At 48.7% G+C, this 18,091-nt stretch overlaps 32 non-coding genes across 32 annotated transcripts; 20 read left to right on the forward strand and 12 right to left on the reverse strand.

The window, feature by feature from the left end:
* Window positions 1-233: 233 nt before the first annotated feature.
* Window positions 234-304, reverse strand: Trnag-gcc (transfer RNA glycine (anticodon GCC)). Its single transcript has one exon. It is a non-coding gene; the product is annotated as a tRNA-Gly (tRNA).
* Window positions 305-2,187: 1,883 nt separating this feature from the next.
* On the forward strand, window positions 2,188-2,269 carry Trnas-uga (transfer RNA serine (anticodon UGA)). The gene has a single exon. It is a non-coding gene; the product is annotated as a tRNA-Ser (tRNA).
* An 80-nt stretch (window positions 2,270-2,349) lies between these two features.
* Window positions 2,350-2,422, forward strand: Trnaf-gaa (transfer RNA phenylalanine (anticodon GAA)). The gene has a single exon. It is a non-coding gene; the product is annotated as a tRNA-Phe (tRNA).
* A 137-nt stretch (window positions 2,423-2,559) lies between these two features.
* Window positions 2,560-2,630, reverse strand: Trnag-gcc (transfer RNA glycine (anticodon GCC)). The gene has a single exon. It is a non-coding gene; the product is annotated as a tRNA-Gly (tRNA).
* A 1,882-nt stretch (window positions 2,631-4,512) lies between these two features.
* Window positions 4,513-4,594, forward strand: Trnas-uga (transfer RNA serine (anticodon UGA)). The gene has a single exon. It is a non-coding gene; the product is annotated as a tRNA-Ser (tRNA).
* A 290-nt stretch (window positions 4,595-4,884) lies between these two features.
* On the reverse strand, window positions 4,885-4,955 carry Trnag-gcc (transfer RNA glycine (anticodon GCC)). The gene has a single exon. It is a non-coding gene; the product is annotated as a tRNA-Gly (tRNA).
* A 720-nt stretch (window positions 4,956-5,675) lies between these two features.
* Trnas-uga (transfer RNA serine (anticodon UGA)) lies at window positions 5,676-5,757 on the forward strand. Its single transcript has one exon. It is a non-coding gene; the product is annotated as a tRNA-Ser (tRNA).
* Window positions 5,758-6,838: 1,081 nt separating this feature from the next.
* On the forward strand, window positions 6,839-6,920 carry Trnas-uga (transfer RNA serine (anticodon UGA)). The gene has a single exon. It is a non-coding gene; the product is annotated as a tRNA-Ser (tRNA).
* An 80-nt stretch (window positions 6,921-7,000) lies between these two features.
* On the forward strand, window positions 7,001-7,073 carry Trnaf-gaa (transfer RNA phenylalanine (anticodon GAA)). Its single transcript has one exon. It is a non-coding gene; the product is annotated as a tRNA-Phe (tRNA).
* Window positions 7,074-7,210: 137 nt separating this feature from the next.
* Trnag-gcc (transfer RNA glycine (anticodon GCC)) lies at window positions 7,211-7,281 on the reverse strand. Its single transcript has one exon. It is a non-coding gene; the product is annotated as a tRNA-Gly (tRNA).
* Window positions 7,282-8,001: 720 nt separating this feature from the next.
* Trnas-uga (transfer RNA serine (anticodon UGA)) lies at window positions 8,002-8,083 on the forward strand. The gene has a single exon. It is a non-coding gene; the product is annotated as a tRNA-Ser (tRNA).
* An 80-nt stretch (window positions 8,084-8,163) lies between these two features.
* Window positions 8,164-8,236, forward strand: Trnaf-gaa (transfer RNA phenylalanine (anticodon GAA)). The gene has a single exon. It is a non-coding gene; the product is annotated as a tRNA-Phe (tRNA).
* Window positions 8,237-8,373: 137 nt separating this feature from the next.
* Trnag-gcc (transfer RNA glycine (anticodon GCC)) lies at window positions 8,374-8,444 on the reverse strand. The gene has a single exon. It is a non-coding gene; the product is annotated as a tRNA-Gly (tRNA).
* Window positions 8,445-9,164: 720 nt separating this feature from the next.
* On the forward strand, window positions 9,165-9,246 carry Trnas-uga (transfer RNA serine (anticodon UGA)). Its single transcript has one exon. It is a non-coding gene; the product is annotated as a tRNA-Ser (tRNA).
* An 80-nt stretch (window positions 9,247-9,326) lies between these two features.
* Trnaf-gaa (transfer RNA phenylalanine (anticodon GAA)) lies at window positions 9,327-9,399 on the forward strand. Its single transcript has one exon. It is a non-coding gene; the product is annotated as a tRNA-Phe (tRNA).
* A 136-nt stretch (window positions 9,400-9,535) lies between these two features.
* Trnag-gcc (transfer RNA glycine (anticodon GCC)) lies at window positions 9,536-9,606 on the reverse strand. The gene has a single exon. It is a non-coding gene; the product is annotated as a tRNA-Gly (tRNA).
* A 720-nt stretch (window positions 9,607-10,326) lies between these two features.
* Window positions 10,327-10,408, forward strand: Trnas-uga (transfer RNA serine (anticodon UGA)). Its single transcript has one exon. It is a non-coding gene; the product is annotated as a tRNA-Ser (tRNA).
* Window positions 10,409-10,488: 80 nt separating this feature from the next.
* Window positions 10,489-10,561, forward strand: Trnaf-gaa (transfer RNA phenylalanine (anticodon GAA)). Its single transcript has one exon. It is a non-coding gene; the product is annotated as a tRNA-Phe (tRNA).
* Window positions 10,562-10,699: 138 nt separating this feature from the next.
* Trnag-gcc (transfer RNA glycine (anticodon GCC)) lies at window positions 10,700-10,770 on the reverse strand. The gene has a single exon. It is a non-coding gene; the product is annotated as a tRNA-Gly (tRNA).
* Window positions 10,771-11,652: 882 nt separating this feature from the next.
* Window positions 11,653-11,725, forward strand: Trnaf-gaa (transfer RNA phenylalanine (anticodon GAA)). The gene has a single exon. It is a non-coding gene; the product is annotated as a tRNA-Phe (tRNA).
* A 138-nt stretch (window positions 11,726-11,863) lies between these two features.
* On the reverse strand, window positions 11,864-11,934 carry Trnag-gcc (transfer RNA glycine (anticodon GCC)). Its single transcript has one exon. It is a non-coding gene; the product is annotated as a tRNA-Gly (tRNA).
* A 720-nt stretch (window positions 11,935-12,654) lies between these two features.
* Window positions 12,655-12,736, forward strand: Trnas-uga (transfer RNA serine (anticodon UGA)). Its single transcript has one exon. It is a non-coding gene; the product is annotated as a tRNA-Ser (tRNA).
* An 80-nt stretch (window positions 12,737-12,816) lies between these two features.
* Window positions 12,817-12,889, forward strand: Trnaf-gaa (transfer RNA phenylalanine (anticodon GAA)). Its single transcript has one exon. It is a non-coding gene; the product is annotated as a tRNA-Phe (tRNA).
* A 136-nt stretch (window positions 12,890-13,025) lies between these two features.
* Trnag-gcc (transfer RNA glycine (anticodon GCC)) lies at window positions 13,026-13,096 on the reverse strand. The gene has a single exon. It is a non-coding gene; the product is annotated as a tRNA-Gly (tRNA).
* Window positions 13,097-13,816: 720 nt separating this feature from the next.
* Window positions 13,817-13,898, forward strand: Trnas-uga (transfer RNA serine (anticodon UGA)). The gene has a single exon. It is a non-coding gene; the product is annotated as a tRNA-Ser (tRNA).
* Window positions 13,899-14,188: 290 nt separating this feature from the next.
* Window positions 14,189-14,259, reverse strand: Trnag-gcc (transfer RNA glycine (anticodon GCC)). Its single transcript has one exon. It is a non-coding gene; the product is annotated as a tRNA-Gly (tRNA).
* Window positions 14,260-14,978: 719 nt separating this feature from the next.
* Window positions 14,979-15,060, forward strand: Trnas-uga (transfer RNA serine (anticodon UGA)). Its single transcript has one exon. It is a non-coding gene; the product is annotated as a tRNA-Ser (tRNA).
* An 80-nt stretch (window positions 15,061-15,140) lies between these two features.
* On the forward strand, window positions 15,141-15,213 carry Trnaf-gaa (transfer RNA phenylalanine (anticodon GAA)). Its single transcript has one exon. It is a non-coding gene; the product is annotated as a tRNA-Phe (tRNA).
* A 120-nt stretch (window positions 15,214-15,333) lies between these two features.
* Trnag-gcc (transfer RNA glycine (anticodon GCC)) lies at window positions 15,334-15,404 on the reverse strand. The gene has a single exon. It is a non-coding gene; the product is annotated as a tRNA-Gly (tRNA).
* A 720-nt stretch (window positions 15,405-16,124) lies between these two features.
* On the forward strand, window positions 16,125-16,206 carry Trnas-uga (transfer RNA serine (anticodon UGA)). The gene has a single exon. It is a non-coding gene; the product is annotated as a tRNA-Ser (tRNA).
* Window positions 16,207-17,287: 1,081 nt separating this feature from the next.
* On the forward strand, window positions 17,288-17,369 carry Trnas-uga (transfer RNA serine (anticodon UGA)). The gene has a single exon. It is a non-coding gene; the product is annotated as a tRNA-Ser (tRNA).
* Window positions 17,370-17,659: 290 nt separating this feature from the next.
* On the reverse strand, window positions 17,660-17,730 carry Trnag-gcc (transfer RNA glycine (anticodon GCC)). Its single transcript has one exon. It is a non-coding gene; the product is annotated as a tRNA-Gly (tRNA).
* Between the last annotated feature and the right edge of the window lie 361 nt (window positions 17,731-18,091).

Consider the following 18,091-nt stretch of genomic DNA (forward strand, 5'->3'; position numbering starts at 1 on the left):
ACAACGTACAGACCTTTGCCATGTGATAGAATTGATCATGGCCGAGATAGCTCAGTTGGGAGAGCGTCAGACTGAAGATCTGAAGGTCCCTGGTTCAATCCCGGGTCTCGGCATTTTATCACTGCCCAGCAGGGCGGTTTGAGGTGGTGAATGCAAGCAGCCGTAGCACTTTTCTTTAGCTATGTTTTTTTATTTATTTTCCTTCCTTTCTTTCAGGTGTAGGTAAAACACGATGCATTGGCGGGGAATCGAACCCCGGTCTCCCGCGTGGCAGGCGAGAATTCTACCACTGAACCACCAATGCGTTACTACTCATTTCCAAAATTTCCGAGTGACAGTGTATCACGTCCCGGTGTGTTAGTAGCCTTAACGGCATTTCAGACGTGTGATATTGAGATTTTCAAAATCTCCCAACAGGCAGGCGCTGTGGCTTAGCGGTTAAAGCGCCTGTCTAGTAAACAGGAGATCCCCGGTTCAAATCCGGGCAGTTCCTTTAGCAGTAATGTTGTGCTTTCTGGTCGGCCTTGTGGCAATGGCCAGCGGTTTGTCAGGCTGCGATGGCCGAGTGGTTAAGGCGTTTGACTAGAAATCAAATGGGATCTTCCCGCGTAGGTTCGAATCCTACTCGCAGCGGACGCAAAAAGGTGTTTTTGACACGAACAGAAAGACAGAGCTAGTTCAAATTGTCAGAAAAAGCATGACATCTAAATTACTTAGTGGTGCGAATGTGTCCCGCATGGTCTAGTGGTTAGGATTTCTGGTTTTCACCCAGGCGGCCCGGGTTCGATTCCCGGTGCGGGAAGTGTACATTTTTTAAGTTAAGTTGCTCTCTCACGCGTTGATGTTATATACCCTGTGCGTGGATTCCGTCCTTGGCTGGGGATATAGCTCAGTGGTAGAGCATTCGACTGCAGATCGAGAGGTCTCTGGTTCAAACCCGGGTGTCCCCTACTAGTTGGCTTTTTGTCCTCTTCGGCACCTGAGTGGTGAGCTGGTGAATTATTCTGGTTACCCAGCAATTTCTGCTGCGATGGCCGAGTGGTTAAGGCGTTAGACTTGAAATCTAATGGGATCTTCCCGCGTAGGTTCGAACCCTACTCGCAGCGAATCTACAAACATTCTTTTTGATCTGGTCAAGTGTCTATCACAACGTACAGACCTTTGCCATGTGATAGAATTGATCATGGCCGAGATGGCTCTGTTGGGAGAGCGTCAGACTGAAGATCTGAAGGTCTCTGGTTCAATCCCGGGTCTCGGCATTTTATCACTGCCCAGCAGGGCGGTTTGAGGTGGTGAATGCAAGCAGCCGTAGCACTTTTCTTCAGCTATGTTTTTTTATTTATTTTCCTTCCTTTCTTTTTTACGGAGGGTATTTTCAGGTGTAGGTAAAACACGATGCATTGGCGGGGAATCGAACTCCGGTCTCCCGCGTGGCAGGCGAGAATTCTACCACTGAACCACCAATGCGTTACTACTCATTTCCAAAATTTCCGAGTGACAGTGTATCACGTCCCGGTGTGTTAGTAGCCTTAACGGCATTTCAGACGTGTGATATTGAGATTTTCAAAATCTCCCAACAGGCAGGCGCTGTGGCTTAGCGGTTAAAGCGCCTGTCTAGTAAACAGGAGATCCCCGGTTCAAATCCGGGCAGTGCCTTTAGCAGTAATGTTGTGCTTTCTGGTCGGCCTTGTGGCAATGGCCAGCGGTTTCTCAGGCTGCGATGGCCGAGTGGTTAAGGCGTTTGACTAGAAATCAAATGGGATCTTCCCGCGTAGGTTCGAATCCTACTCGCAGCGGACGCAAAAAGGTGTTTTTGACACGAACAGACAGACAGAGCTAGTTCAAATTGTCAGAAAAAGCATGACATCTAAATTACTTAGTGGTGCGAATGTGTCCCGAATGGTCTAGTGGTTAGGATTTCTGGTTTTCACCCAGGCGGCCCGGGTTCGATTCCCGGTGCGGGAAGTGTACATTTTTTAAGTTAAGTTGCTCTTTCACGCGTTGATGTTATATACCCTGTGCGTGGATTCCGTCCTTGGCTGGGGATATAGCTCAGTGGTAGAGCTTTCGACTGCAGATCGAGAGGTCCCTGGTTCAAACCCGGGTGTCCCCTACTAGTTGGCTTTTTGTCCTCTTCGGCACCTGAGTGGTGAGCTGGTGAATTGTTCTGGTTACCCAGCAATTTCTGCTGCGATGGCCGAGTGGTTAAGGCGTTAGACTTGAAATCTAATGGGATCTTCCCGCGTAGGTTCGAACCCTACTCGCAGCGAATCTACAAACATTCTTTTTGATCTGGTCAAGTGTCTATCACAACGTACAGACCTTTGCCATGTGATAGAATTGATCATGGCCGAGATAGCTCAGTTGGAAGAGCGTCAGACTGAAGATCTGAAGGTCCCTGGTTCAATCCCGGGTCTCGGCATTTTATCACTGCCCAGCAGGGCGGTTTGAGGTGGTGAATGCAAGCAGCCGTAGCACTTTTCTTCAGCTATGTTTTTTTATTTATTTTCCTTCCTTTCTTCTTTACGGAGGGTACTTTCAGGTGTAGGTAAAACACGATGCATTGGCGGGGAATCGAACCCCGGTCTCCCGCGTGGCAGGCGAGAATTCTACCACTGAACCACCAATGCGTTACTACTCATTTCCAAAATTTCCGAGTGACAGTGTATCACGTCCCGGTGTGTTAGTAGCCTTAACGGCATTTCAGACGTGTGATATTGAGATTTTCAAAATCTCCCAACAGGCAGGCGCTATGGCTTAGCGGTTAAAGCGCCTGTCTAGTAAACAGGAGATCCCCAGTTCAAATCCGGGCAGTGCCTTTAGCAGTAATGTTGTGCTTTCTGGTCGGCCTTGTGGCAATGGCCAGCGGTTTGTCAGGCTGCGATGGCCGAGTGGTTAAGGCGTTTGACTAGAAATCAAATGGGATCTTCCCGCGTAGGTTCGAATCCTACTCGCAGCGGACGCAAAAAGGTGTTTTTGACACGAACAGAAAGACAGAGCTAGTTCAAATTGTCAGAAAAAGCATGACATCTAAATTACTTAGTGGTGCGAATGTGTCCCGCATGGTCTAGTGGTTAGGATTTCTGGTTTTCACCCAGGCGGCCCGGATTCGATTCCCGGTGCGGGAAGTGTACATTTTTTAAGTTAAGTTGCTCTCTCACGCGTTGATGTTATATACCCTGTGCGTGGATTCCGTCCTTGGCTGGGGATATAGCTCAGTGGTAGAGCATTCGACTGCAGATCGAGAGGTCCCTGGTTCAAACCCGGGTGTCCCCTACTAGTTGGCTTTTTGTCCTCTTCGGCACCTGAGTGGTGAGCTGGTGAATTATTCTGGTTACCCAGCAATTTCTGCTGCGATGACCGAGTGGTTAAGGCGTTAGACTTGAAATCTAATGGGATCTTCCCGCGTAGGTTCGAACCCTACTCGCAGCGAATCTACAAACATTCTTTTTGATCTGGTCAAGTGTCTATCACAACGTACAGACCTTTGCCATGTGATAGAATTGATCATGGCCGAGATAGCTCAGTTGGGAGAGCGTCAGACTGAAGATCTGAAGATCCCTGGTTCAATCCTGGGTCTTGGCATTTTATCACTGCCCAGCAGGGCGGTTTGAGGTGGTGAATGCAAGCAGCCGTAGCACTTTTCTTCAGCTATGTTTTTTTATTTATTTTCCTTCCTTTCTTTTTTACGGAGGGTATTTTCAGGTGTAGGTAAAACACGATGCATTGGCGGGGAATCGAACCCCGGTCTCCCGCGTGGCAAGCGAGAATTCTACCACTGAACCACCAATGCGTTACTACTCATTTCCAAAATTTCCGAGTGACAGTGTATCACGTCCCGGTGTGTTAGTAGCCTTAACGGCATTTCAGACGTGTGATATTGAGATTTTCAAAATCTCCCAACAGGCAGGCGCTGTGGCTTAGCGGTTAAAGCGCCTGTCTAGTAAACAGGAGATCCCCGGTTCAAATCCGGGCAGTGCCTTTAGCAGTAATGTTGTGCTTTCTGGTCGGCCTTGTGGCAATGGCCAGCGGTTTGTCAGGCTGCGATGGCCGAGTGGTTAAGGCGTTTGACTAGAAATCAAATGGGATCTTCCCGCGTAGGTTCGAATCCTACTCGCAGCGGACGCAAAAAGGTGTTTTTGACACGAACAGAAAGACAGAGCTAGTTCAAATTGTCAGAAAAAGCATGACATCTAAATTACTTAGTGGTGCGAATGTGTCCCGCATGGTCTAGTGGTTAGGATTTCTGGTTTTCACCCAGGCGGCCCGGGTTCGATTCCCGGTGCGGGAAGTGTACATTTTTTAAGTTAAGTTGCTCTCTCACGCGTTGATGTTATATACCCTGTGCGTGGATTCCGTCCTTGGCTGGGGATATAGCTCAGTGGTAGAGCATTCGACTGCAGATCGAGAGGTCCCTGGTTCAAACCCGGGTGTCCCCTACTAGTTGGCTTTTTGTCCTTTCGGCACCTGAGTGGTGAGCTGGTGAATTATTCTGGTTACCCAGCAATTTCTGCTGCGATGGCCGAGTGGTTAAGGCGTTAGACTTGAAATCTAATGGGATCTTCCCGCGTAGGTTCGAACCCTACTCGCAGCGAATCTACAAACATTCTTTTTGATCTGGTCAAGTGTCTATCACAACGTACAGACCTTTGCCATGTGATAGAATTGATCATGGACGAGATAGCTCAGTTGGGAGAGCGTCAGACTGAAGATCTGAAGGTCCCTGGTTCAATCCCGGGTCTCGGCATTTTATCACTGCCCAGCAGGGCGGTTTGAGGTGGTGAATGCAAGCAGCCGTAGCACTTTTCTTCAGCTATGTTTTTTTATTTATTTTCCTTCCTTTCTTTTTTACGGAGGGTATTTTCAGTTGTACGTAAAACACGATGCATTGGCGGGGAATCGAACCCCGGTCTCCCGCGTGGCAGGCGAGAATTCTACCACTGAACCACCAATGCGTTACTACTCATTTCCAAAATTTCCGAGTGACAGTGTATCACGTCCCGGTGTGTTAGTAGCCTTAACGGCATTTCAGACGTGTGATATTGAGATTTTCAAAATCTCCCAACAGGCAGGCGCTGTGGCTTAGCGGTTAAAGCGCCTGTCTAGTAAACAGGAGATCCCCGGTTCAAATCCGGGCAGTGCCTTTAGCAGTAATGTTGTGCTTTCTGGTCGGCCTTGTGGCAATGGCCAGCGGTTTGTCAGGCTGCGATGGCCGAGTGATTAAGGCGTTTGACTAGAAATCAAATGGGATCTTCCGGCGTAGGTTCGAATCCTACTCGCAGCGGACGCAAAAAGGTGTTTTTGACACGAACAGAAAGACAGAGCTAGTTCAAATTGTCAGAAAAAGCATGACATCTAAATTACTTAGTGGTGCGAATGTGTCCCGCATGGTCTAGTGGTTAGGATTTCTGGTTTTCACCCAGGCGGCCCGGGTTCGATTCCCGGTGCGGGAGGTGTACATTTTTTAAGTTAAGTTGCTCTCTCACGCGTTGATGTTATATACCCTGTGCGTGGATTCCGTCCTTGGCTGGGGATATAGCTCAGTGGTAGAGCATTCGACTGCAGATCGAGAGGTCCCTGGTTCAAACCCGGGTGTCCCCTACTAGTTGGCTTTTTGTCCTCTTCGGCACCTGAGTGGTGAGCTGGTGAATTATTCTGGTTACCCAGCAATTTCTGCTGCGATGGCCGAGTGGTTAAGGCGTTAGACTTGAAATCTAATGGGATCTTCCCGCGTAGGTTCGAACCCTACTCGCAGCGAATCTACAAACATTCTTTTTGATCTGGTCAAGTGTCTATCACAACGTACAGACCTTTGCCATGTGATAGAATTGATCATGGCCGAGATAGCTCAGTTGGGAGAGCGTCAGACTGAAGATCTGAAGGTCCCTGGTTCAATCCCGGGTCTCGGCATTTTATCACTGCCCAGCAGGGCGGTTTGAGGTGGTGAATGCAAGCAGCCGTAGCACTTTTCTTCAGCTATGTTTTTTTATTTATTTTCCTTCCTTTCTTTTTTACGGAGGGTATTTTCAGGTGTAGGTAAAACACGATGCATTGGCGGGGAATCGAACGCCGGTCTCCCGCGTGGCAGGCGAGAATTCTACCACTGAACCACCAATGCGTTACTACTCATTTCCAAAATTTCCGAGTGACAGTGTATCACGTCCCGGTGTGTTAGTAGCCTTAACGGCATTTCAGACGTGTGATATTGAGATTTTCAAAATCTCCCAACAGGCAGGCGCTGTGGCTTAGCGGTTAAAGCGCCTGTCTAGTAAACAGGAGATCCCCGGTTCAAATCCGGGCAGTGCCTTTAGCAGTAATGTTGTGCTTTCTGGTCGGCCTTGTGGCAATGACCAGCGGTTTGTCAGGCTGCGATGGCCGAGTGGTTAAGGCGTTTGACTAGAAATCAAATGGGATCTTCCCGCGTAGGTTCGAATCCTACTCGCAGCGGACGCAAAAAGGTGTTTTTGACACGAACAGAAAGACAGAGCTAGTTCAAATTGTAAGAAAAAGCATGACATCTAAATTACTTAGTGGTGCGAATGTGTCCCGCATGGTCTAGTGGTTAGGATTTCTGGTTTTCACCCAGGCGGCCCGGGTTCGATTCCCGGTGCGGGAAGTGTACATTTTTTAAGTTAAGTTGCTCTCTCACGCGTTGATGTTATATACCCTGTGCGTGGGTTCCGTCCTTGGCTGGGGATATAGCTCAGTGGTAGAGCATTCGACTGCAGATCGAGAGGTCCCTGGTTCAAACCCGGGTGTCCTCTACTAGTTGGCTTTTTGTCCTCTTCGGCACCTGAGTGGTGAGCTGGTGAATTATTCTGGTTACCCAGCAATTTCTGCTGCGATGGCCGAGTGGTTAAGGCGTTAGACTTGAAATCTAATGGGATCTTCCCGCGTAGGTTCGAACCCTACTCGCAGCGAACCTACAAACATTCTTTTTGATCTGGTCAAGTGTCTATCACAACGTACAGACCTTTGCCATGTGATAGAATTGATCATGGCCGAGATAGCTCAGTTGGGAGAGCGTCAGACTGAAGATCTGAAGGTCCCTGGTTCAATCCCGGGTCTCGGCATTTTATCACTGCCCAGCAGGGCGGTTTGAGGTGGTGAATGCAAGCAGCCGTGGCACTTTTCTTCAGCTATGTTTTCTTATTTATTTCCCTTCCTTTCTTTTTTACGGAGGGTATTTTCAGGTGTAGGTAAAACACGATGCATTGGCGGGGAATCGAACCCCGGTCTCCCGCGTGGCAGGCGAGAATTCTACCACTGAACCACCAATGCGTTACTACTCATTTCCAAAATTTCCGAGTGACAGTGTATCACGTCCCGGTGTGTTAGTAGCCTTAACGGCATTTCAGACGTGTGATATTGAGATTTTCAAAATCTCCCAACAGGCAGGCGCTGTGGCTTAGCGGTTAAAGCGCCTGTCTAGTAAACAGGAGATCCCCGGTTCAAATCCGGGCAGTGCCTTTAGCAGTAATGTTGTGCTTTCTGGTCGGCCTTGTGGCAATGGCCAGCGGTTTGTCAGGCTGCGATGGCCGAGTGGTTAAGGCGTTTGACTAGAAATCAAATGGGATCTTCCCGCGTAGGTTCGAATCCTACTCGCAGCGGACGCAAAAAGGTGTTTTTGACACGAACAGAAAGACAGAGCTAGTTCAAATTGTCAGAAAAAGCATGACATCTAAATTACTTAGTGGTGCGAATGTGTCCCGCATGGTCTAGTGGTTAGGATTTCTGGTTTTCACCCAGGCGGCCCGGGTTCGATTCCCGGTGCGGGAAGTGTACATGTTTTAAGTTAAGTTGCTCTCTCACGCGTTGATGTTATATACCCTGTGCGTGGATTCCGTCTTTGGCTGGGGATATAGCTCAGTGGTAGAGCATTCGACTGCAGATCGAGAGGTCCCTGGTTCAAACCCGGGTGTCCCCTACTAGTTGGCTTTTTGTCCTCTTCGGCACCTGAGTGGTGAGCTGGTGAATTATTCTGGTTACCCAGCAATTTCTGCTGCGATGGCCGAGTGGTTAAGGCGTTAGACTTGAAATCTAATGGGATCTTCCCGCGTAGGTTCGAACCCTACTCGCAGCGAATCTACAAACATTCTTTTTGATCTGGTCAAGTGTCTATCACAACGTACAGACCTTTGCCATGTGATAGAATTGATCATGGCCGAGATAGCTCAGTTGGGAGAGCGTCAGACTGAAGATCTGAAGGTCCCTGGTTCAATCCCGGGTCTCGGCATTTTATCACTGCCCAGCAGGGCGGTTTGAGGTGGTGAATGCAAGCAGCCGTAGCACTTTTCTTCAGCTATGTTTTTTTATTTATTTTCCTTCCTTTCTTTTTTACGGAGGGTATTTTCAGGTGTAGGTAAAACACGATGCATTGGCGGGGAATCGAACCCCGGTCTCCCGCGTGGCAGGCGAGAATTCTACCACTGAACCACCAATGCGTTACTACTCATTTCCAAAATTTCCGAGTGACAGTGTATCACGTCCCGGTGTGTTAGTAGCCTTAACGGCATTTCAGACGTGTGATATTGAGATTTTCAAAATCTCCCAACAGGCAGGCGCTGTGGCTTAGCGGTTAAAGCGCCTGTCTAGTAAACAGGAGATCCCCGGTTCAAATCCGGGCAGTGCCTTTAGCAGTAATGTTGTGCTTTCTGGTCGGCCTTGTGGCAATGGCCAGCGGTTTGTCAGGCTGCGATGGCCGAGTGGTTAAGGCGTTTGACTAGAAATCAAATGGGATCTTCCCGCGTAGGTTCGAATCCTACTCGCAGCGGACGCAAAAAGGTGTTTTTGACACGAACAGAAAGACAGAGCTAGTTCAAATTGTCAGAAAAAGCATGACATCTAAATTACTTAGTGGTGCGAATGTGTCCCGCATGGTCTAGTGGTTAGGATTTCTGGTTTTCACCCAGGCGGCCCGGGTTCGATTCCCGGTGCGGGAAGTGTACATTTTTTAAGTTAAGTTGCTCTCTCACGCGTTGATGTTATATACCCTGTGCGTGGATTCCGTCCTTGGCTGGGGATATAGCTCAGTGGTAGAGCATTCGACTGCAGATCGAGAGGTCCCTGGTTCAAACCCGGGTGTCCCCTACTAGTTGGCTTTTTGTCCTCTTCGGCACCTGAGTGGTGAGCTGGTGAATTATTCTGGTTACCCAGCAATTTCTGCTGCGATGGCCGAGTGGTTAAGGCGTTAGACTTGAAATCTAATGGGATCTTCCCGCGTAGGTTCGAACCCTACTCGCAGCGAATCTACAAACATTCTTTTTGATCTGGTCAAGTGTCTATCACAACGTACAGACCTTTGCCATGTGATAGAATTGATCATGGCCGAGATAGCTCAGTTGGGAGAGCGTCAGACTGAAGATCTGAAGGTCCCTGGTTCAATCCCGGGTCTCGGCATTTTATCACTGCCCAGCAGGGCGGTTTGAGGTGGTGAATGCAAGCAGCCGTAGCACTTTTCTTAAGCTATGTTTTTTATTTATTTTCCTTCCTTTCTTTTTTACGGAGGGTATTTCCAGGTGTAGGTAAAACACGATGCATTGGCGGGGAATCGAACCCCGGTCTCCCGCGTGGCAGGCGAGAATTCTACCACTGAACCACCAATGCGTTACTACTCATTTCCAAAATTTCCGAGTGACAGTGTATCACGTCCCGGTGTGTTAGTAGCCTTAACGGCATTTCAGACGTGTGATATTGAGATTTTCAAAATCTCCCAACAGGCAGGCGCTGTGGCTTAGCGGTTAAAGCGCCTGTCTAGTAAATAGGAGATCCCCGGTTCAAATCCGGGCAGTGCCTTTAGCAGTAATGTTGTGCTTTCTGGTCGGCCTTGTGGCAATGGCCAGCGGTTTGTCAGGCTGCGATGGCCGAGTGGTTAAGGCGTTTGACTAGAAATCAAATGGGATCTTCCCGCGTAGGTTCGAATCCTACTCGCAGCGGACGCAAAAAGGTGTTTTTGACACGAACAGAAAGACAGAGCTAGTTCAAATTGTCAGAAAAAGCATGACATCTAAATTACTTAGTGGTGCGAATGTGTCCCGCATGGTCTAGTGGTTAGGATTTCTGGTTTTCACCCAGGCGGCCCGGGTTCGATTCCCGGTGCGGGAAGTGTACATTTTTTAAGTTAAGTTGCTCTCTCACGCGTTGATGTTATATACCCTGTGCGTGGATTCCGTCCTTGGCTGGGGATATAGCTCAGTGGTAGAGCATTCGACTGCAGATCGAGAGGTCCCTGGTTCAAACCCGGGTGTCCCCTACTAGTTGGCTTTTTGTCCTCTTCGGCACCTGAGTGGTGAGCTGGTGAATTATTCTGGTTACCCAGCAATTTCTGCTGCGATGGCCGAGTGGTTAAGGCGTTAGACTTGAAATCTAATGGGATCTTCCCGCGTAGGTTCGAACCCTACTCGCAGCGAATCTACAAACATTCTTTTTGATCTGGTCAAGTGTCTATCACAACGTACAGACCTTTGCCATGTGATAGAATTGATCATGGCCGAGATAGCTCAGTTGGGAGAGCGTCAGACTGAAGATCTGAAGGTCCCTGGTTCAATCCCGGGTCTCGGCATTTTATCACTGCCCAGCAGGGCGGTTTGAGGTGGTGAATGCAAGCAGCCGTAGCACTTTTCTTCAGCTATGTTTTTTTTATTTATTTTCCTTCCTTTCTTTTTTACGGAGGGTATTTTCAGGTGTAGGTAAAACACGATGCATTGGCGGGGAATCGAACCCCGGTCTCCCGCGTGGCAGGCGAGAATTCTACCACTGAACCACCAATGCGTTACTACTCATTTCCAAAATTTCCGAGTGACAGTGTATCACGTCCCGGTGTGTTAGTAGCCTTAACGGCATTTCAGACGTGTGATATTGAGATTTTCAAAATCTCCCAACAGGCAGGCGCTGTGGCTTAGCGGTTAAAGCGCCTGTCTAGTAAACAGGAGATCCCCGGTTCAAATCCGGGCAGTGCCTTTAGCAGTAATGTTGTGCTTTCTGGTCGGCCTTGTGGCAATGGCCAGCGGTTTGTCAGGCTGCGATGGCCGAGTGGTTAAGGCGTTTGACTAGAAATCAAATGGGATCTTCCCGCGTAGGTTCGAATCCTACTCGCAGCGGACGCAAAAAGGTGTTTTTGACACGAACAGAAAGACAGAGCTAGTTCAAATTGTCAGAAAAAGCATGACATCTAAATTACTTAGTGGTGCGAATGTGTCCCGCATGGTCTAGTGGTTAGGATTTCTGGTTTTCACCCAGGCGGCCCGGGTTCGATTCCTGGTGCGGGAAGTGTACATTTTTTAAGTTAAGTTGCTCTCTCACGCGTTGATGTTATATACCCTGTGCGTGGATTCCGTCCTTGGCTGGGGATATAGCTCAGGGGTAGAGCATTCGACTGCAGATCGAGAGGTCCCTGGTTCAAACCCGGGTGTCCCCTACTAGTTGGCTTTTTGTCCTCTTCGGCACCTGAGTGGTGAGCTGGTGAATTATTCTGGTTACCCAGCAATTTCTGCTGCGATGGCCGAGTGGTTAAGGCGTTAGACTTGAAATCTAATGGGATCTTCCCGCGTAAGTTTAAACCCTACTCGCAGCGAATCTACAAACATTCTTTTTGATCTGGTCAAGTGTCTATCACAACGTACAGACATTTGCCATGTGATAGAATTGATCATGGCCGAGATAGCTCAGTTGGGAGAGCGTCAGACTGAAGATCTGAAGGTCCCTGGTTCAATCCCGGGTCTCGGCATTTTATCACTGCCCAGCAGGGCGGTTTGAGGTGGTGAATGCAGGCAGCCGTAGCACTTTTCTTCAGCTATGTTTTTTTTATTTATTTTCCTTCCTTTCTTTTTTACGGAGGGTATTTTCAGGTGTAGGTAAAACACGATGCATTGGCGGGGAATCGAACCCCGGTCTCCCGCGTGGCAGGCGAGAATTCTACCACTGAACCACCAATGCGTTACTACTCATTTCCAAAATTTCCGAGTGACAGTGTATCACGTCCCGGTGTGTTAGTAGCCTTAACGGCATTTCAGACGTGTGATATTGAGATTTTCAAAATCTCCCAACAGGCAGGCGCTGTGGCTTAGCGGTTAAAGCGCCTGTCTAGTAAACAGGAGATCCCCGGTTCAAATCCGGGCAGTGCCTTTAGCAGTAATGTTGTGCTTTCTGGTCGGCCTTGTGGCAATGGCCAGCGGTTTGTCAGGCTGCGATGGCCGAGTGGTTAAGGCGTTTGACTAGAAATCAAATGGGATCTTCCCGCGTAGGTTCGAATCCTACTCGCAGCGGACGCAAAAAGGTGTTTTTGACACGAACAGAAAGACAGAGCTAGTTCAAATTGTCAGAAAAAGCATGACATCTAAATTACTTAGTGGTGCAAATGTGTCCCGCATGGTCTAGTGGTTAGGATTTCTGGTTTTCACCCAGGCGGCCCGGGTTCGATTCCCGGTGCGGGAAGTGTACATTTTTTAAGTTAAGTTGCTCTCTCACGCGTTGATGTTATATACCCTGTGCGTGGATTCCGTCCTTGGCTGGGGATATAGCTCAGTGGTAGAGCATTCGACTGCAGATCGAGAGGTCCCTGGTTCAAACCCGGGTGTCCCCTACTAGTTGGCTTTTTGTCCTTTTCGGCACCTGAGTGGTGAGTTGGTGAATTATTCTGGTTACCCAGCAATTTCTGCTGCGATGGCCGAGTGGTAAAGGCGTTAGACTTGAAATCTAATGGGATCTTCCCGCGTAGGTTCGAACCCTACTCGCAGCGAATCTACAAACATTCTTTTTGATCTGGTCAAGTGTCTATCACAACGTACAGACCTTTGCCATGTGATAGAATTGATCATGGCCGAGATAGCTCAGTTGGGAGAGCGTCAGACTGAAGATCTGAAGGTCCCTGGTTCAATCCCGGGTCTCGGCATTTTATCACTGCCCAGCAGGGCGGTTTGAGGTGGTGAATGCAAGCAGCCGTAGCACTTTTCTTCAGCTATGTTTTTTATTTATTTTCCTTCCTTTCTTTTTTACGGAGGGTATTTTCAGGTGTAGGTAAAACACGATGCATTGGCGGGGAATCGAACCCCGGTCTCCCGCGTGGCAGGCGAGAATTCTACCACTGAACCACCAATGCGTTACTACTCATTTCCAAAATTTCCGAGTGACAGTGTATCACGTCCCGGTGTGTTAGTAGCCTTAACGGCATTTCAGACGTGTGATATTGAGATTTTCAAAATCTCCCAACAGGCAGGCGCTGTGGCTTAGCGGTTAAAGCGCCTGTCTAGTAAACAGGAGATCCCCGGTTCAAATCCGGGCAGTGCCTTTAGAAGTAATGTTGTGCTTTCTGGTCGGCCTTGTGGCAATGGCCAGCGGTTTGTCAGGCTGCGATGGCCGAGTGGTTAAGGCGTTTGACTAGAAATCAAATGGGATCTTCCCGCGTAGGTTCGAATCCTACTCGCAGCGGACGCAAAAAGGTGTTTTTGACACGAACAGAAAGACAGAGCTAGTTCAAATTGTCAGAAAAAGCATGACATCTAAATTACTTAGTGGTGCGAATGTGTCCCGCATGGTCTAGTGGTTAGGATTTCTGGTTTTCACCCAGGCGGCCCGGGTTCGATTCCCGGTGCGGGAAGTGTACATTTTTTAAGTTAAGTTGCTCTCTCACGCGTTGATGTTATATACCCTGTGCGTGGATTCCGTCCTTGGCTGGGGATATAGCTCAGTGGTAGAGCATTCGCCTGCAGATCGAGAGGTCCCTGGTTCAAACCCGGGTGTCCCCTACTAGTTGGCGTTTTGTCCTCTTCGGCACCTGAGTGGTGAGCTGGTGAATTATTCTGGTTACCCAGCAATTTCTGCTGCGATGGCCGAGTGGTTAAGGCGTTAGACTTGAAATCTAATGGGATCTTCCCGCGTAGGTTCGAACCCTACTCGCAGCGAATCTACAAACATTCTTTTTGATCTGGTCAAGTGTCTATCACAACGTACAGACCTTTGCCATGTGATAGAATTGATCATGGCCGAGATAGCTCAGTTGGGAGAGCGTCAGACTGAAGATCTGAAGGTCCCTTGTTCAATCCCGGGTCTCGGCATTTTATCACTGCCCAGCAGGGCGGCTTGAGGTGGTGAATGCAAGCAGCCGTAGCACTTTTCTTCAGCTATGTTTTTTTATTTATTTTCCTTCCTTTCTTTTTTACGGAGGGTATTTTCAGGTGTAGGTAAAACACGATGCATTGGCGGGGAATCGAACCCCGGTCTCCCGCGTGGCAGGCGAGAATTCTACCACTGAACCACCAATGCGTTACTACTCATTTCCAAAATTTCCGAGTGACAGTGTATCACGTCCCGGTGTGTTAGTAGCCTTAACGGCATTTCAGACGTGTGATATTGAGATTTTCAAAATTTCTCAACAGGCAGGCGCTGTGGCTTAGCGGTTAAAGCGCCTGTCTAGTAAACAGGAGATCCCCGGTTCAAATCCGGGCAGTGCCTTTAGCAGTAATGTTGTGCTTTCTGGTCGGCCTTGTGACAATGGCCAGCGGTTTGTCAGGCTGCGATGGCCGAGTGGTTAAGGCGTTTGACTAGAAATCAAATGGGATCTTCCCGCGTAGGTTCGAATCCTACTCGCAGCGGACGCAAAAAGGTGTTTTTGACACGAACAGAAAGACAGAGCTAGTTCAAATTGTCAGAAAAAGCATGACATCTAAATTACTTAGTGGTGCGAATGTGTCCCGCATGGTCTAGTGGTTAGGATTTCTGGTTTTCACCCAGGCGGCCCGGGTTTGATTCCCGGTGCGGGAAGTGTACATTTTTTAAGTTAAGTTGCTCTCTCACGCGTTGATGTTATATACCCTGTGCGTGGATTCCGTCCTTGGCTGGGGATATAGCTCAGTGGTAGAGCATTCGACTGCAGATCAAGAGGTCCCTGGTTCAAACCCGGGTGTCCCCTACTAGTTGGCTTTTTGTCCTTTCGGCACCTGAGTGGTGAGCTGGTGAATTATTCTGGTTACCCAGCAATTTCTGCTGCGATGGCCGAGTGGTTAAGGCGTTAGACTTGAAATCTAATGGGATCTTCCCGCGTAGGTTCGAACCCTACTCGCAGCGAATCTACAAACATTCTTTTTGATCTGGTCAAGTGTCTATCACAACGTACAGACCTTTGCCATGTGATAGAATTGATCATGGCCGAGATAGCTCAGTTGGGAGAGCGTCAGACTGAAGATCTGAAGGTCCCTGGTTCAATCCCGGGTCTCGGCATTTTATCACTGCCCAGCAGGGCGGTTTGAGGTGGTGAATGCAAGCAGCCGTAGCACTTTTCTTTAGCTATGTTTTTTTATTTATTTTCCTTCCTTTCTTTCAGGTGTAGGTAAAACACGATGCATTGGCGGGGAATCGAACCCCGGTCTCCCGCGTGGCAGGCGAGAATTCTACCACTGAACCACCAATGCGTTACTACTCATTTCCAAAATTTCCGAGTGACAGTGTATCACGTCCCGGTGTGTTAGTAGCCTTAACGGCATTTCAGACGTGTGATATTGAGATTTTCAAAATCTCCCAACAGGCAGGCGCTGTGGCTTAGCGGTTAAAGCGCCTGTCTAGTAAACAGGAGATCCCCGGTTCAAATCCGGGCAGTGCCTTTAGCAGTAATGTTGTGCTTTCTGGTCGGCCTTGTGGCAATGGCCAGCGGTTTGTCAGGCTGCGATGGCCGAGTGGTTAAGGCGTTTGACTAGAAATCAAATGGGATCTTCCCGCGTAGGTTCGAATCCTACTCGCAGCGGACGCAAAAAGGTGTTTTTGACACGAACAGAAAGACAGAGCTAGTTCAAATTGTCAGAAAAAGCATGACATCTAAATTACTTAGTGGTGCGAATGTGTCCCGCATGGTCTAGTGGTTAGGATTTCTGGTTTTCACCCAGGCGGCCCGGGTTCGATTCCCGGTGTGGGAAGTGTACATTTTTTAAGTTAAGTTGCTCTCTCACGCGTTGATGTTATATACCCTGTGCGTGGATTCCGTCCTTGGCTGGGGATATAGCTCAGTGGTAGAGCATTCGACTGCAGATCGAGAGGTCTCTGGTTCAAACCCGGGTGTCCCCTACTAGTTGGCTTTTTGTCCTCTTCGGCACCTGAGTGGTGAGCTGGTGAATTATTCTGGTTACCCAGCAATTTCTGCTGCGATGGCCGAGTGGTTAAGGCGTTAGACTTGAAATCTAATGGGATCTTCCCGCGTAGGTTCGAACCCTACTCGCAGCGAATCTACAAACATTCTTTTTGATCTGGTCAAGTGTCTATCACAACGTACAGACCTTTGCCATGTGATAGAATTGATCATGGCCGAGATGGCTCTGTTGGGAGAGCGTCAGACTGAAGATCTGAAGGTCCCTGGTTCAATCCCGGGTCTCGGCATTTTATCACTGCCCAGCAGGGCGGTTTGAGGTGGTGAATGCAAGCAGCCGTAGCACTTTTCTTCAGCTATGTTTTTTTATTTATTTTCCTTCCTTTCTTTTTTACGGAGGGTATTTTCAGGTGTAGGTAAAACACGATGCATTGGCGGGGAATCGAACTCCGGTCTCCCGCGTGGCAGGCGAGAATTCTACCACTGAACCACCAATGCGTTACTACTCATTTCCAAAATTTCCGAGTGACAGTGTATCACGTCCCGGTGTGTTAGTAGCCTTAACGGCATTTCAGACGTGTGATATTGAGATTTTCAAAATCTCCCAACAGGCAGGCGCTGTGGCTTAGCGGTTAAAGCGCCTGTCTAGTAAACAGGAGATCCCCGGTTCAAATCCGGGCAGTGCCTTTAGCAGTAATGTTGTGCTTTCTGGTCGGCCTTGTGGCAATGGCCAGCGGTTTGTCAGGCTGCGATGGCCGAGTGGTTAAGGCGTTTGACTAGAAATCAAATGGGATCTTCCCGCGTAGGTTCGAATCCTACTCGCAGCGGACGCAAAAAGGTGTTTTTGACACGAACAGAAAGACAGAGCTAGTTCAAATTGTCAGAAAAAGCATGACATCTAAATTACTTAGTGGTGCAAATGTGTCCCGCATGGTCTAGTGGTTAGGATTTCTGGTTTTCACCCAGGCGGCCCGGGTTCGATTCCCGGTGCGGGAAGTGTACATTTTTTAAGTTAAGTTGCTCTTTCATGCGTTGATGTTATATACCCTGTGCGTGGATTCCGTCCTTGGCTGGGGATATAGCTCAGTGGTAGAGCTTTCGACTGCAGATCGAGAGGTCCCTGGTTCAAACCCGGGTGTCCCCTACTAGTTGGCTTTTTGTCCTCTTCGGCACCTGAGTGGTGAGCTGGTGAATTGTTCTGGTTACCCAGCAATTTCTGCTGCGATGGCCGAGTGGTTAAGGCGTTAGACTTGAAATCTAATGGGATCTTCCCGCGTAGGTTCGAACCCTACTCGCAGCGAATCTACAAACATTCTTTTTGATCTGGTCAAGTGTCTATCACAACGTACAGACCTTTGCCATGTGATAGAATTGATCATGGCCGAGATAGCTCAGTTGGAAGAGCGTCAGACTGAAGATCTGAAGGTCCCTGGTTCAATACCGGGTCTCGGCATTTTATCACTGCCCAGCAGGGCGGTTTGAGGTGGTGAATGCAAGCAGCCGTAGCACTTTTCTTCAGCTATGTTTTTTTATTTATTTTCCTTCCTTTCTTCTTTACGGAGGGTACTTTCAGGTGTAGGTAAAACACGATGCATTGGCGGGGAATCGAACCCCGGTCTCCCGCGTGGCAGGCGAGAATTCTACCACTGAACCACCAATGCGTTACTACTCATTTCCAAAATTTCCGAGTGACAGTGTATCACGTCCCGGTGTGTTAGTAGCCTTAACGGCATTTCAGACGTGTGATATTGAGATTTTCAAAATCTCCCAACAGGCAGGCGCTGTGGCTTAGCGGTTAAAGCGCCTGTCTAGTAAACAGGAGATCCCCGGTTCAAATCCGGGCAGTGCCTTTAGCAGTAATGTTGTGCTTTCTGGTCGGCCTTGTGGCAATGGCCAGCGGTTTGTCAGGCTGCGATGGCCGAGTGGTTAAGGCGTTTGACTAGAAATCAAATGGGATCTTCCCGCGTAGGTTCGAATCCTACTCGCAGCGGACGCAAAAAGGTGTTTTTGACACGAACAGAA

The sequence above is a fragment of the Hydractinia symbiolongicarpus genome, chromosome 2 (assembly GCF_029227915.1).
Source record: "Hydractinia symbiolongicarpus strain clone_291-10 chromosome 2, HSymV2.1, whole genome shotgun sequence".
NCBI lineage: Eukaryota > Metazoa > Cnidaria > Hydrozoa > Anthoathecata > Hydractiniidae > Hydractinia > Hydractinia symbiolongicarpus.